The sequence below is a fragment of the Sturnira hondurensis genome, unplaced genomic scaffold (genome assembly GCF_014824575.4).
Source record: "Sturnira hondurensis isolate 20B ecotype Veracruz unplaced genomic scaffold, ASM1482457v3 Scaffold0005279, whole genome shotgun sequence".
Classification (NCBI taxonomy): Eukaryota; Metazoa; Chordata; class Mammalia; order Chiroptera; family Phyllostomidae; genus Sturnira; species Sturnira hondurensis.
In genome coordinates, this window is record NW_028077910.1 from 13,797,553 (window position 1) to 13,812,842 (window position 15,290).

Sequence of the window (15,290 nt, forward strand, 5' to 3'; positions counted from 1 at the left end):
ATATGATATAGTTACCATGTTTCCATAGATTTACATTGTTATTTTTAATGGCTACATATGCTCTTCCATTTGTATATCTTAGTTCATTTAACCAGTTCTCTATCATAAAATTTAGGCAGTTTCTGATACTACGACATATATTTTCTCCATCTTTATATAAGATACTTACTTAGGATTAACTTCTGTAAGTGGAATTGCTGAATTCAATACCTTATTTTTTTTTAATTCAATATATTGCCTAACTAACCTCCAGAAAAGCTGTACCAATTAATGTTGCCACCAACAAAGTCTCTAGCCTCACACTCTCTCACCAACATGACTGTTTTCTTCTTTGCCAGCCTAATGGAAGAAAAAGTCATCTCATTTCATTTGTATTCCTTTCATTGTTCTTGAGACTCAGGTCTTTTCAAATGGTTATTGATTATTTGCCTTTCTTCTTTGAATTGCCTTTTCACGTCCGTTGCTCATTTATCAAGCTGATTGATTACCTTTTTCATAACTTACTTGCAAAAAAACTTTGTATGCATCAAGAATATTGATTTTTTTTCTGCCATATATCCTTAACTATTTTCCCCAATTTTTTATTTTGGCTGTCTTTGGTGTCTTTTGATGTACTCAATCTTTTCTTTGTGATTTGTAGTTTTGGTAAAGGGTAACAAAGCTTCTTCCCTCAAAGATTATATTTGCTAATAGTTTTCTATTCACTGTTTTTATTTTTCTTTATAAGCATTTCATTTTCCTCATAATTAATGTGTGTTATGAAGTAGAAATATATATTCTTATGTATATTAAATTATATAAATGTACATTTCAGATGGCTATTCAACTAATACAGCACTATACATTAAACAAATTGTACGTTGTCCTATTGACTGGAAATCTAGTATCTTCATCATATAAAATACTTAATTTTTATACATATACAGATGACCCTTGAACAATGTGGAGGTTAGGGGCACCAACCCCCACGCAGACAAAATTTATATATATAAATTTATTTATATAATAAAATTTATTTATATAAATTTATTTAAAATTTCTTTATATAAATAAAATTTATTTATATAAATTTATAAATTTAGGTCACATACAAGAAGTGACCGCCAAAAAATCCCAGAATTATCTTCTGGAGGGTGGGCCCTTGTAGTACAGGTTTTCCCCCCCGAGTGTATGTTCTAGAAACCCATCTGTATCAGTATACTAGCTGGCGTTGTTGTGAGAAGCTGCATTTGGCTTCAGTGAATTTTTTTGAAAACTCTTTCAACACTTGCCCATTGCACAATGGGTGATTTACCAGAACAGCTGCCCACACTGCACTGTAATACTTTTTTAGCAGTTTTTAACCAAAACCAGCATGAACCCCATGCCCCACCCCCTCTGTTCACCTGATCTCTCCCTGAATACTTTTTTTTATTTCCCCAGATGAAAAATGTCCTCAAAGGGAGAACGTTTTGGCAATGTGGAAGAGGTGAAGCAAACAAACAAAAAACAGCATAAGTGCTGAAAGGCATTGAAAACGACGAGATCAGAAAGGTGAGATTATATGGTATTTGTCCCTCACCACCTGGCTTATTTCACTTAGCATAATGCTCTCCAGTTCCATCCATGCTGTTGTGAAGGATAGGAGCTCCTTCCTTCTTTCTGCTGTGTAGCATTCCATTGTGTAAATGTACCATCGTTTTTTTATCTGCTCATTTACTGATGGGCCCTTAGGTTTCTTCCAGCACTTGGATATTGTAATTTGTGCTGCTATGAACATTGGGGTGCATAGGATCTTTTGGATTGGTGTTTCAGGCTTCTTAGGATATAATCCTCACAGTGAAATTGCTAGGTCAAAAGGCAGTTCTATTTTTACTTTTCTGAGGAAATTCCAAACTATTTTTCATAGTGGTTGCACCAGTCTGCATTCCCACCAACAGTGCACTAGGGTTCCCTTTTCTCCACATTCTTTCCAACACTTGTTGTTTGTTTCTTGGTTTATGATGGCCATTCTCACCAGTTAAATACATAGGAAAACTTGATCATGATGTCTAATAAAATTATTGGAGTTAATTCTCATTTTATATAATGTTCTTATTTAGTAAATCTTAAAAACTAGACATCAGCATCTAAGCATACTTTTTATCATTCTCTATTCTCTAGCCCATAAATAAGTAATATTTTAAGCTACAAATTATAATACAATTTTATAAATTAAGTGATGAGAAATAACGCTGATGAAATAAAGAGATGTTAATGGTATTAAATTATTATAGAATCCAGCTTCCACCGGACACTTTTAAAGCATGATGGAACCTTCTTATTTTTAAATGTTAATATATTATGAAATGACAAAATGACATCTTTTGCAATTATCTAAACTTACGGTAAAAAAATTTAGACACTAACTTAAAAATGTGTGAGGGGTTTCATAGTTTCTAGACACTAATTTGGGAGGTTTTTAAAGCTAAAAACTTGAAGACTGCTGCTCTCTTCAGCTGAATGCTGAGAACTGCTGCTGCTCCCGCACCTGAAAAGCCCTCTTGGACACAGGACACAGGTACCCTGATGGGACACCACTGACGTCCTCCAGATTGGAAATCCGTTGACCACACCTCGTGAACACCAGGCCAGCCGCAAAAAGGAAAAGGACCCCTCTGGCCACTTTCTTTTTTGCCAGCCAGAGTGAAGTGTCTGTTCCCTCCCTGTTCTCTAGTAACTCACAGCTCAGTTGGTGCTTGGTGGAACCTGGACACTTTAGCAAGAGCAAGGCATGGACTAGGTCCTAGAAGAACTGGTCTCCTGAATAGGTACCAAAACCTCAGACAACACAGGGTCAAGATAGGAACTTATTTACTAGAACCTGGGTAAAAGGCAAGTGCTTTATTTCAGAGAACATCAAAGGAATTTATTATTAGAGATAGAGATAGCAGATCAAAACAAGGTGACTTGATGCAAAACAGTCATAAGTGCCTAGGGCTCCTGGAATTCCACCAATGCTGAGAGGTTCTTACCTGACTAAGTGGGCTAAGGAATTCAAACCCAAGATCTTCTGACTCTAAAGTCTCCTGTTATAGCTATAAAATAGGATAGTTACAGTCTATAGTATAGTATAGTATGGTATAGTATAGTATAGTATAGTATAGGTAGAGTAATGGGTTGTATAGTATAGACAGTAATGGGTTGAATTGTGTTTGCCATAAAAATATGTTCAAGTCTTAACTGATAGTATTGTGTATGGGATCTTATTTGGAAATAGTCTTTGCCAATTTAATTAAGATATACATTAAGAAGACGTCATACTTTATTAGCACGGGCCTTAAATCAAATCACTAGTGTCCTTAAATATGGAGATACAGAAATACAGAGGCACATCAAGGGAAGACAACCATGTGGAGACAGGCAGGAATTGGAATGATGTAGCTAAAAGCCAAGGACACATCAGAAGCTAGGAAGAGGCAAGGAGGGATTCTTCTCTAAAGCCTTCAGAGGGATCGTGGCCCTGCCAACCCCTCTCAGACTTCGAGCCTCTGGAACTGTGAGAAAATAAATTTCTGTTGTTTTAAGGCACCCAGTCCGTGATAATTTGTCACAGCAGCCCCGAGAAACTAATACGCCTCCTTACTGAGAAGTTATAAGAAATCTCAGGGAATTTGCCACTCATGCGAGTGGCAAATTATGCGAGTTACTAAGCTTTCTAAAGCTCAGTTCGATTCAAGCTAAACAAATATTTGTGCAGGGCAGGCTTAGTGCCTGTCACTGCTCATTATGTGCGTCCATATTTTTCACTATTGTGAAAAAGACACCGCCAGCTGCTGACTCTTATGATGCTTTCAGTCTAGAGAGAAAAAGGCTGGAGGTTGAACAGGAAGTGATGAGAAATGAAGAAGATCACTTTCAGCGTCATCCTTGGGTCACCATTTGTCAGGCCTGCCCAAGGATTATTTGATTCCCTTGAAAAATGTACCTTTGTTTGACTTTCCTGTTTGCTATGAAGTTACATATTAATTCGTAGATTGTTGTCCGACAGAAAAAAATAATACCAAAGGGTTATATTATTGTCTGTAGGACTTTAACCATCTTTAAAAAATATTTTTCTTGATGTGCTACATAAATGCCTCTTCCACAAATGCTTTTGGAAACCAGCTTTGCCCTGTGACTAGCTCCTTAGTTCAATTATGAGTTTAATACATTTAGACATGTTTGTTCTATATTTGTATGTAAGTCATGTTCTTTGGAAAAACATGCTTTGACATGGCGCCATTGTAAAGCTGAAATGATATCATATTAAAAAGATTCACGTGGCTCCTGGGAGACAACCGTGTTGAAGGAGTGTGAGCTCTCCCTTAGCAACCGAGACTCAGGGGAGGCACCCTCTCAGGGACCCACTCTCTCCCCTGCCAAGGGGCCCACGTGCACCAAAACGATTGTGCGGTGTGATCCATCTTTTCTTTGTTCTCTCCTACCTTCTCATCCTGCATATTCTTGCGTTACTAATGTAAACATATCTCTTAGACATAGCTTTGTTTAAAGTTACAGGGCACAATTTATGTTAATTCCAGAACTGGTCAATTTGAAAACAAATCTTGGCCATCTTTGCTGCAGTGCAAAGGTAGTAAAATCCAAGCAAGATTTCTTCACGTAAATTTTTTTTAATGTAGAAAAATGCTCTAGATTTCTAAGACACACAGGAACTGTAAGTTCTTTCAAGAAAACTAAGTGAGTTACCCTCAGCCTCACTGGAACACTCTCATTAACTGAGCCTGAAAAGAACACTCAGTAGCAATTTTCTGAAAATCGTGCTCTTTTTCAGAAGTGAATATAATGTGGAACAGTGGTCAGTTCAAGCCTTCCCAGCCCAGTGTGAGGAGCAGGCTGTGAGTTTTCTACACACATTGAAGTGGCCAGAGAGGAGAGGAGAAGGAACAAGCCACCAGAGAAACTGGAACCTGTGGGGCGTCTTAACTGGGAGAGCAAGAAAACAGAGCCAGGTGTATGGGAAGAGGCCAGCCAAAGTGACTCTGGGTGAGCAGATAGCATAGCTGGGTACCGCAGCAGGCAGAGATAATTCACTTGTTCTATCTAAGATGAAGATGTGAGGAGTTCCACACGTGGGGAAAGCTGGGCCGTGGTAATTGCTGCCATCTTGTGGGAGAGTGAAAGAAATTCAAGATACTGTTGTCTCCCTAAACCCCTTGGCACCCTCTGATTAAGCACTGATGCATTCGCGCCTACTTTCATTCAGCATTTACTCTGTACCAGCCCTGGCTAGACTCTGGGCACGTAAGGTGAGTAAGACACAGTGTGTGTCCTCAAAGTATGTGGAATACAGACACAGCGTGCTGTTAAAATACTGTTACAAGTGACAGCATCCTTCTCTGGTGGGAGTAGTGAAGGGACCCACAGACCTGTCCAAGGAGGAATAATCCAAAAATTCATGGATAGCCAGGCTGATTCCATTCTATGTAGCTTTCTGTTGTGAAAATAATTTCCTAAACAGGGTTTTTCTGCCCATTCTTGCCAGTGCTTTCTTAGGAAGTAGGAAAAGAGACAAGGAAAGATGCAAGGCTGACGAGCCCCAGAACCTCAGAAAGTATGTAGAATATTTTTCATTTGCCTCTCCAGACACATTCTTCACTTTTCATCTTGCTGTTTCCCAGAAGGCTGACGAGTGTGGACTGCCTCTAGCCCTCCCTTGCACCCTGACTTCCGGGACGATTCAGAAAATATTTGCGGTGAGGAGGTACTGGCAAGCGGATCTGCAAGACGGAAGAAAAATCAGTATTTGTGACCAGATCACCACCCACCCCCGTCCAGGGAGGGATCCCCCAATGAAAGGTCTCAGTGTATCCCTCCCCTGCCCCTCCACACACAGAGGTGGTAGCAGTGCCTGGGGGTCGGTAGCCCCAGCTTGCTGCACTAATCCTTGCAGTTTCCCTGCTCTGCCGACACCGCTGTAGATAACCCCGATTTGAATGTGCCATTGGTCTCTTCTTCCTTGGCTTAGTAGAGATTACTAAATTTAATTGAATATATTGTACAAATTCTACATGACAACTGAATGAATGAAGGCCTGAATGAATGAGAGGAACTCAGGAGCTCAGAAATGCCCCTGCCCTGACCAAATTCACAAGTTTGGTCCTAAAAACCTCCTGGCAGTGATGACAGATCACAGACCCGTACGCACACCACCCGGCGCTCATCCCCCAACTCCCTTCTCAAATCGGTGCTCGGGCCCTCGCCATCTACCCCTGCGGATGCTCTTAGAAGTCTCCTGTTAGGACAGCTGGGGACTCGGGGCATGAAGAAGGCAGAGAAAGAGTGCCGTGTTGCCTTAAAGGGCCATCACTAGGGTGCCTGCTCCAGTTTTTCTCCGTGTTCAGAGAGAACCACACATCTACCCTCCTAGATGCCCCTGTGGTCCTTCCTCTCCTCCCAGCTCCTCGCCCCGACAGGATCCAGCCGAGAACCACCCAGGATCCAAATCTCTGCTTCCCAGCTTTGCTCCTCTTGAAATATTTAATTCCTCACATTACCTCTCTGCACAGTCCCTACACATAGTGAAAGCATTGATTGGGTTCCGAACACACTACCCCAAAATATGGCACCTTGTCATGTTAAATATCTTAAGCTGAAGGAATTTTAAAACATGGAGGAAGCAAGAAGGTCACTCTCACCTTCCCGCCGTTGCCATTGTTCTCTGGAACGGGTTATAAATCTCCCGTGTGAGTCCTCGACGGCCACCAGAAAGAAGGCGGCTGCATAGGTCAGTGTTACACTTGATGATCAACAAAAGATAAACAAATCTGCACAGAATACAAGTAGAATTACAGAGCTGAAGAAAGAAAGAGTCAGAAAAAAGAAACAACTGCAAAATTCGGGAGATGCTTGCGAGGACATCGTGCTTGCACACAACGCCTGCTTGATGATGCCTTATGGAATCGGTGATGAGTTCAGTAGCCATTCTCGAGAAACACAAGAAATGTTAGAAGCAAAGAAAAATTTGCAAGAAGAAACTGATGCCTTAGAATCCCACGTGGAATCCAGTCAACGGGTGTTGGCAGGTTTGAAAGTTCAGTCATATGCAAAATTTGGGAGCAACATAAACCTTGAAGCTGATGAAAACTAAATGTTTTATAATACTTTAAAAGTTTTGTTTAATAAACATAAATATTGTTTAAATGATAATTATACTTCTTCAAATGATAAGGAAAGCAAAATTTCTTTAAAATTTTTTTTCATTTCTTTAATGGGAACTTTCTATGTTCACAACTTGCTTACTTATTTTATATTTTTAAAATAAGATAGTATTCACCTATGTATTTTACATAACCATTATATCAAGTATAGGGGTTATATGTCATGTTATTAATATCAGTTAAGCAATCAAAAAATAAGAAATGAAAAAATAAAACTCCCATGTGAAAGGTACCTTCCTTGTACTGAGAGGAAGCAAGACATTCTCATTTCCAGAGATGGGGAATTTGAGCCAAGAAATCTGTACAAATCTTGTTAAACTGTCCCTTATCTTCCTAGTTACTTCTTTAGCTTTTGTGATCTCTAGCCTAAACCCATTTGTCCTGTCAGTTCTTCACACATTTATTGTTCTTTTGTCTAAAAGGGTATAAAAGCTTCCAGTTCAGCTCACTCTCACTTCTTCGGGTCTTTATTCTCTTGTGAAGGCTCCCACGCGCATGTGAAACTACAGTAACATGTGTATGTTTTTCTCCTATTAATATTTGTCAGTTTAATTTTCAGACACAGCCAGAAACCCTGAGAGCGTCTAAGGAAAGCTCCCCCCCCCCCCCCATAGCATCGGAGAGACAGCTCCGGGGAGGGAGTGCTTTTCAGGAGGAAATCTCTGGAAGGGGTGAGACGACAGAAATGCTGTGCTGGCATCTAGGGGTGGTGCTGCGGGCTTTTCTTCCCCATTTCTTTCCTTCCTTCCGCCTCCTGCAGGGTTGGTTCTCGTGCTGGGGAAGAATTGCTTAAGAGTAAAGCTGTTGCTTGGTCCATGGTGCTAGAGGCACTGTCCAACTATCTCCAAGAATGTGGTTCAGGGTTATTTTTTATTTTGCTAAAGAAAATAGTCATTATCATTCTCTTTCTTTTGCTCTTCTCTCTCTTCCTTCTAGCCACTTTCAGTTTCCCTATGACAAGCAGTGCCCCAAACTCTCTCTTGTTGTTCATTACAATTACTTCCCTTCAGCCAGAAATATTACCAAAAATATGTGTCATGAAATAAGTTGCTTAAGACTTGCTTTTTATTTATTTATTTATTTATTTATTTATTTATCTTTAGAGGGAAAGGGAAGGAGAGAAGGAGAGAAGTATCAATGTATGGTTGCCTCTCGTGAGTCCCCTGCTGGGAACTGGCCCGAAACCCAGGCATGTGCCCTGACTGGGAATCAAACTGGCAACTCTTTGGTTCACAGTCCGTGCTCAATCCACTGAGCTACACCAGCCAGGGCTGCTTTCATTTTTTTTTGTTTGTTTACCATTTATGAGTTGTAAATAGCTCAAAGAGACTAAAAGAAGGTAATTCAGAACGATGCAAAAAAACCAGAACACCCAGTAATCTTTTTTTTTTTTGCCATTTCAAAGGCTTGCACAAATTTTTCTGCATGTTGTCAGAGTAGTTCATCCTTTTTCCACAGTATATAGTTTATGTTTGTTAAAAATAACCTGACTCTCACTAGGCGCCCTTGTGAGAGCCACAAATCCTGCCCTGCGTGGCAATCCCTGACGCACTGTTGTGAGGGCCAGGGACAACAGGGTGCCCTGGAAATCCGACTACTTCCTGAAGATCATCCAACTTCTGGATGACTATCCAAAACGTTCATTGCGGGAGCAGACAATGTGGGCTCCAAGCAGATGCAACGAGTCTACGTGTCCCTCCGCGGGAAGGCTGTGGTGCTGATAGGCGAGAACACCATGACATGCAAGGACACCCAAGGGCATCCGGAAAAGAGCCGAGCTCTGGAGAAACTGTTGCCTCATTTCCGGGGGATGTGGGCTTTGTGTTCACCAGGCAGGACCCCCTGAGATCAGCCACATGCTGCCAGCAAATAAGGTGCCAGCTGCCACACACGCTGGTTCCGTTGCCCCATGCGAAGTCACTGTGCCAGCCCAGAACACTGGTCTGGGGCCGGAGAGGACCTCCTTCTTCCAGGCTTTAGGCATCACCACTACAATCTCCAGGGGCACCATGGAAATCCTGAGGGATGTGCAGCTGATTAAGACTGGAGACAAGGTGGGAGCAAGCGCAGCCACACTGCTGACATGCTGAACATCTCCCCCTTCTCCTTGGGGCTGAGCATCCAGCAGGTGTTTGACAATGGCAGCATCTACCACCCGGAAGTGCTTGGCATCACAGAGGAAACTCTGCATTCCCGCTTCCTGGAGGGTGTCCACGGTGTTTCCAGCGTATGTCTGCAGATTGGTTACCCAACTGCTGTTACATCAGTACCCCATTCGATCATCAATGGGCCAAGTGGGTTCTGGCGTTGTCTGTGGAGACTATTACACCTTCCCACTTGCTGAGAAGGTCAAGGCCTTCTTGGCTGATCCATCTGCTTCTGTGGCTGCTGCCCCTGTGGCCACTGCCACCACTGCTGCTCCTGCTGCCGCTGCCAAGGTTGAAGCAAAGGAAGAGTCGGAGGAGTCAGATGAGGATATGGGATTTGGTCTCTTTGACTCAGCACCAAAGAGCAGTCAGCTCAGACAGTTTTTATCTGTGAAATGAAAATAAAGGGTTACTTCTCTTTAAAAAATAATAACCTGATACTTCTGGCATGGCTTGTTATTGTGAATTATTCAAAATGATAAGGAGTTTTGTATTGGTGGGTGCAATTAATTACTTATAAAACTCATACCTGACAGAGAAAAAATTATCACTGTAAAAAATTATTTTTTGCTCTTGTATCTCAGCCACCCACACGCCATCCAGACTGAGGAAGATCAGGAAACTTCAGGGCCATGTGAGCCAAGGCCACGGCTGCATGGGCAAGCACAGGAAGCGCCTGGGAGGCCAAGGTAATGCTGGTGGCTTGCATCATCACAGGATCAACCTCGGCAAATATCACCTGGGTCACTTGGGGAAAGTTGGTGTGATGCATGACCGCTTACAGAGGAGCCAGAGCTTCTGCCCCACTGTCAACCTAAATAAACTATGGGCCTCGGTCAGGGAGCAGACAGGGATAAACGCTGCCAAAAACAAGACTGGAGCCGCTCCCATCACTGATGCGGTGTGATCGGGCTACTACAGAGTTCTGGGGAAGGGAATGCTCCCAGAGCAGCCTGTCGTTGTGAAGGCCACGTTCTTCAGCAGAAGAGCTGAAAAGATCATGAGTGTTGGAGGTGGACCTGGGCCCTGGTAGCTTGAAGCCACATGAAGGGGAATTCATTTAAAGCTCACAAGTGCTTTACAAAAAAAATAATTTTTTACTAATATGAATACGTTTATATAAGGATATTTACTGAACAATATGACTGTTGAATACATTGATGTTAGGATTGCCAAATAAAATACAGGATTCCCAGTTAAATTTGACTTTCAAATAAACAGTTTTTTTACTATGTGTCAAATATTAAAAGAAAAGATAAAATGGCTGTTGGGTAATCGACTACAACTTCTATCTCCCTAGGCTTGGTTTTCATTTGAATTTTCTACTTGGAGATATTAGTTTCAAGACATAGAATAAGCTGAAAGGTTTTTTTAAAAACTTTCCTTTTATTACCTATTGTAGGGGAGGAAAAAGTTGTCCTGGATCCTCCTGTGATCCCTGTGAGACAGGCCAGTAACACAGGACAAGTGACATGGAGAAACTGAGACAGACAGCTGAACAAACTGACCCAGCGATTTACAACCAGCTACAGAAGATGCCTTCCCTAGAGATAACCTCAGCTGTATTTCTAGGCCTCAGTTGTATTTCAGCTCCAGGCCCAGAAAAAGCAGTAAAACCAGGTGGGTCATGCCAGGACCAGCTGCCGTGACTAATGAGCCCCTGCCCTGGTGTGACCAATCAGTGAAGATCACGACCCTGAAAGAATGCCCCTGAGAAACTGATAAATATTCTGCTGCAACCCTCCCCAAGATCCCTGCCTGCAAGAGAGAGATAAAAACCCTCAAGACAAGGACCCAGCACACGCTTTTTTTCTGTGGAGCACACCTGCACCATTCCTTTCCCTTTCTTGCCACACAAGTGTGTCTCCTAAACTCTAAGGGACCCAGCAAGACTTGCAACCAGTGAGCGAAGGGCAGCAGTAACTCATCCTGCCCCAATCCCCCTGAACCAGTCTCTAAGGCACCCTTTTCTCTGACTTCTCAGTGAGCTGAAACGGCCCAGCCTCGACTCCCCTGTTCCTTCTTCTATGTTAAACCCTTCCTTGTTTCACTGTTCCCAACTTTAATAAATGTGCCCTCATAGTCACCTGGACTTGTGTTGAGAAGTCTTTCTTGCACAAAGTCAAGAACCCACACACTCCTGGCTGGCCAGAGAGAGACCCGATCAGGGCCAGGTCCCCTGTCAGGTGACAGCTGGATGGGTCTGAAAATTAAACTGACCAAGGCAGGTTAACAAGAGAAAAGCATACAAATGTCATTTAATGTAAATTTTATGTGACACGGAAGCCTTCTGGGAAATGAAGACAGAAAGGGTTAATCCAGACTAGTTTTTATGCCAGGTTGATGAAGAGTGAACAGTTGTGGAGAATTATGACAGGCCAAAAAGTACGGAGTAAGTGGAGTAACCTGGGAGAAAATTAGCAAAATCTGTTCATTTGGATTCTCTCCCTGTCCCGTTGTCTTTAGAAATAGGGATGCTCTTTTCCAGGTCATAACATAAGGGTTTCATGACCTGCTTCAGGGAAGAAAGGTCAGGAGGACATCAAAGTGATCTTCCTGTGTCTGCTATTTTCTCGGACTCCTCCAGCTCACAGTATTCAATATGCCAAGGTGCCATATTTGGGGAAGCGTGTCCCGAGCCCCATGACTATTCAAAACAATACTAAGCTTGGGTTATTACATGCATCTGCATGAATACCACCAGGCACAACTGCCCAGAAGGGGAGTGATCTGACCTCATTAACTTCTGGGGCAGGAATGGGCAGCCTGTGGTGACATCCCAACACCCCCACTCATATCACCTGACACAGATTCGATGATGATAACCAGTCACAACTTTCTGGCTCATTCAGGACACTGAAGAACACACTCCTTCCTCTTTTCTAATAGGAACTAAGTCCCTAAGTAAGCATGACTCCTGGATGCAGGACACCTCACAGGAATTTGACCAATATGACACATTTTCTTCTTTATTGCATTATACATTATTTATCTTTTTGGACAGGGTCGCGTAGACCTCGGTTTGCTCAACAGTCAGTTTGTTCATTGTACCTACTCTGCAAAGCAAAGGAAGAAGTTATAATGTAGTGAAGGAACAGTGTTTCCCCTAACAACAAGTAAGGCCACAACAGTATGAATAACAAAAAGGGTAAAATTCTAGAAAAGTTTCAGACGTAGGGTCAATAGTTTGATGTGTGGTTAAATAGGAGAAATAAAACAGGGCAGGAACGGAAAATGATGCCCAGGCTTCTGGGATTTGTAGCTGAATAAAAGGTGGCAGGGCCGTCAATCACTGAGCTGGAAAATGGGAGGAGAAGCAAATTTGGCTTCTTTGTAAAAGAGACTGTGTAAGGGTGGGACCTGAATTGCACTGCTTTTCTCTCGTGAATATTCCCCATGCCTTTATAGGCTTTTCCACATTCTATTTTTACCTAGCAAACTACATTACATTTCAGTTCATTTTCTCTTTTAGAAAAGCAGGCACCTATACCATCCCATCAGAGTTTCTGATCAGCCTGAGATTATCAGTGTTCCCATAATGAATTCCTACAGATTCCAACCCAAAAGGCAGAAATATGAAATTTTAATCACCCTGTTAGGTCTTTTGACATACTAAAAGTAGCTTGAAGATACCCCCCACCCATGGGCCTAGCTCACAACTGGTGCCCTATAAAATAATTGCTGAGAAATAAATCTTTTTTAATACCTCATTTAACTTTAATGTATAGTTCTAATATCTTTTAGAAACTGTTGTTCATCGGCTCGGATCCTGGCTCCCGAGGTCTGCGGCATTATGGATGAGATGAGACAAGTTCTGTGGAGGACTGCGTGACTTCCCTCTCAAGAGGAGAAGCAACTTGCCCCTCGCCTTGACAAGCTTTTACAAGGTTCAGTTTGCACAGGAATACAGGGTGCATATGTAAAGCTCGTCAATCATTGTCAGGCAGAAACGATTAAACAATAGATAACATTCCAAGAACTCTGAGGGCTTATTCTAAGTCAGGGTCAAAAGTTAAAGGGCTGTAAAACTTTGGGGAACAAACTCACTCCCTGCTTGGACCCTTATCATTTAAATTGAGGGTATTAGCAAAGTAGGTTTCATAGGATTTTATGCATTCTTTCTTAGGCCTGATTGCCCTAGGGAACCTGCTCTTTCCAGCACAGGGTCGCACCCACCTCCAGCATTGTTTCAGGCTTAAGTCAGGCCAGGAAAGTTAGGCAGCGAAGAGATTAGGAGACTTCTTGCAGACAGAATGAGGACTCATGCTATGTTAAAGCTGAGGGGCGAGGGTCCAGCATCCCCTTTTTCTATAGCCCCCCAAGTCCTTCCCTGAGGGCCCCTTCCCGACCATGCCTGTCTTAGGTCATCCCTCTTTTAAGGAATCTTACACGTCATTGGCTAACCAGTCATCCACTCGAGGCCAAGCAGGGTGAAGAGAAAGGGGGCAGAGGTGGTGCCCCTACCAGGGGGATAAGCTTTGTCTCCTTATCAGCTTACAACCCCAAGGTCTCTCACTCAGCCTTAGCCATGAGTGGTTTCAGTTTCCGAAACCAGGCAGGGCAGTTCCCAACAGTTCATAATCACCTACTAGTACCTGAAACATATTTGACTTTTCTTAAGTGTGTAAGGTTTATTTTGGTCTACTTACATAGCTAGTGTTGCCTAATTAGTCACGAACTCACTTATTATAACAACACTAACAATTGAGAATGTCACAACTCAGTTTCAAAATCTATGCTGGCTTCCCATGTGAAATAAGATTCAAGCTTTTCAACTTTATGGCCTTTGATAATGTGGGTCCTGCCTACACTTCCTGGTATATTCTTTCTCCAAAACGTGACCTGAATTTACACCTCTGCCAGTTTCTCTTCCTTTCTGCTACTCAGTCTCACTCCACTCATAGCGAAAAGACTAAACTCAAATGTCACGGCCACCAGATTTCGTTTGGCATCCTCCTGCATCGTAGAGCTTGCCCAGTGTCACGAGCAAAAACTGTCTGCTAAGTAAGTTTTTTAAAGTTTCATTCCAAGGATTCTAGATTGAAATATCAAATCAAAGTTCTTTTTCCAGATTACAATTGATCTAGGCAATTAAAAAAAATACTGCTAGCATGCTTGAAGAGAAAAACTTTAATAATATGTCTAAAAATCAAGCAGAGGGAACATTTTTCACACCATTTTTTTAAAATCCAAAGTATTTTTCAAATAAAATAACCAGATGTATTTTGTAAACACATCTTGTGAAGCACTTGTTTTAAATAATTAGACCTTCTCTTATGACAGTTACCCACTTAATTTCAACTAGGAAATGAAAGGCAGTGAATTCATTGTAAGTGGTCCACCAGCTGAAAATACACTGGTAAACAGTATAGAACCAAACTAAAATTGAGTCACTTGTGTCAATAAAAAAGTGGAGGTGGGAGCAAAAACGGAACTTAAGCTAACCTTCCTGGAATTTACAGCTCTTCTCAGAAATTGGCAGAGGACGCCAGCCAGTCCTCAAACACCAACCAGACACAGATGTTCACTACGTCTCTGGACTTCCTCATTTTCCTGATTCCGCTACACTCATCCAGATAAGAAAGATCCCCAGGCAACCAATCAGCTTAAAAAGCCAAATAACTTACTTAATGCATAAAATCTTTTAATCTATGAGCAATCCAGAACTCATTACTCGCACAGTCTTGAGTTACCCCGCTTACAGGTAGGAAACCTTGCAATGAACCCATCTTTCTGCTTTGTTTATTTAGTATGCAGAGCTTGGTTTTTTTGACATCATAGATCAAGCTTTTCTCAATGAATTTACACACCTCCATTTTAAATGGGTGGGGGATGAACAATAAATAAGTTGTGTATCAAAGTGATTGTGGCTGTCTCACAATTTACCATTTTAAACAGGATGATTAAGTGGCCACTTTAGTATGGAAGGTCTGGGAAGGCCTCTCTGAGTAGGAAGGAAAAATCA

General features: G+C 42.0%; 3 pseudogenes; all 3 read left to right on the plus strand.

The window, feature by feature from the left end:
- The first annotated feature begins 5,647 nt into the window (after positions 1–5,647).
- On the plus strand, positions 5,648–14,905 carry LOC118987504 (60S ribosomal protein L27a-like; annotated as a pseudogene).
- On the plus strand, positions 6,629–7,108 carry LOC118987487 (prefoldin subunit 4-like; annotated as a pseudogene).
- LOC118987488 (60S acidic ribosomal protein P0-like) lies at positions 8,531–9,724 on the plus strand (annotated as a pseudogene).
- Positions 14,906–15,290: the final 385 nt, after the last annotated feature.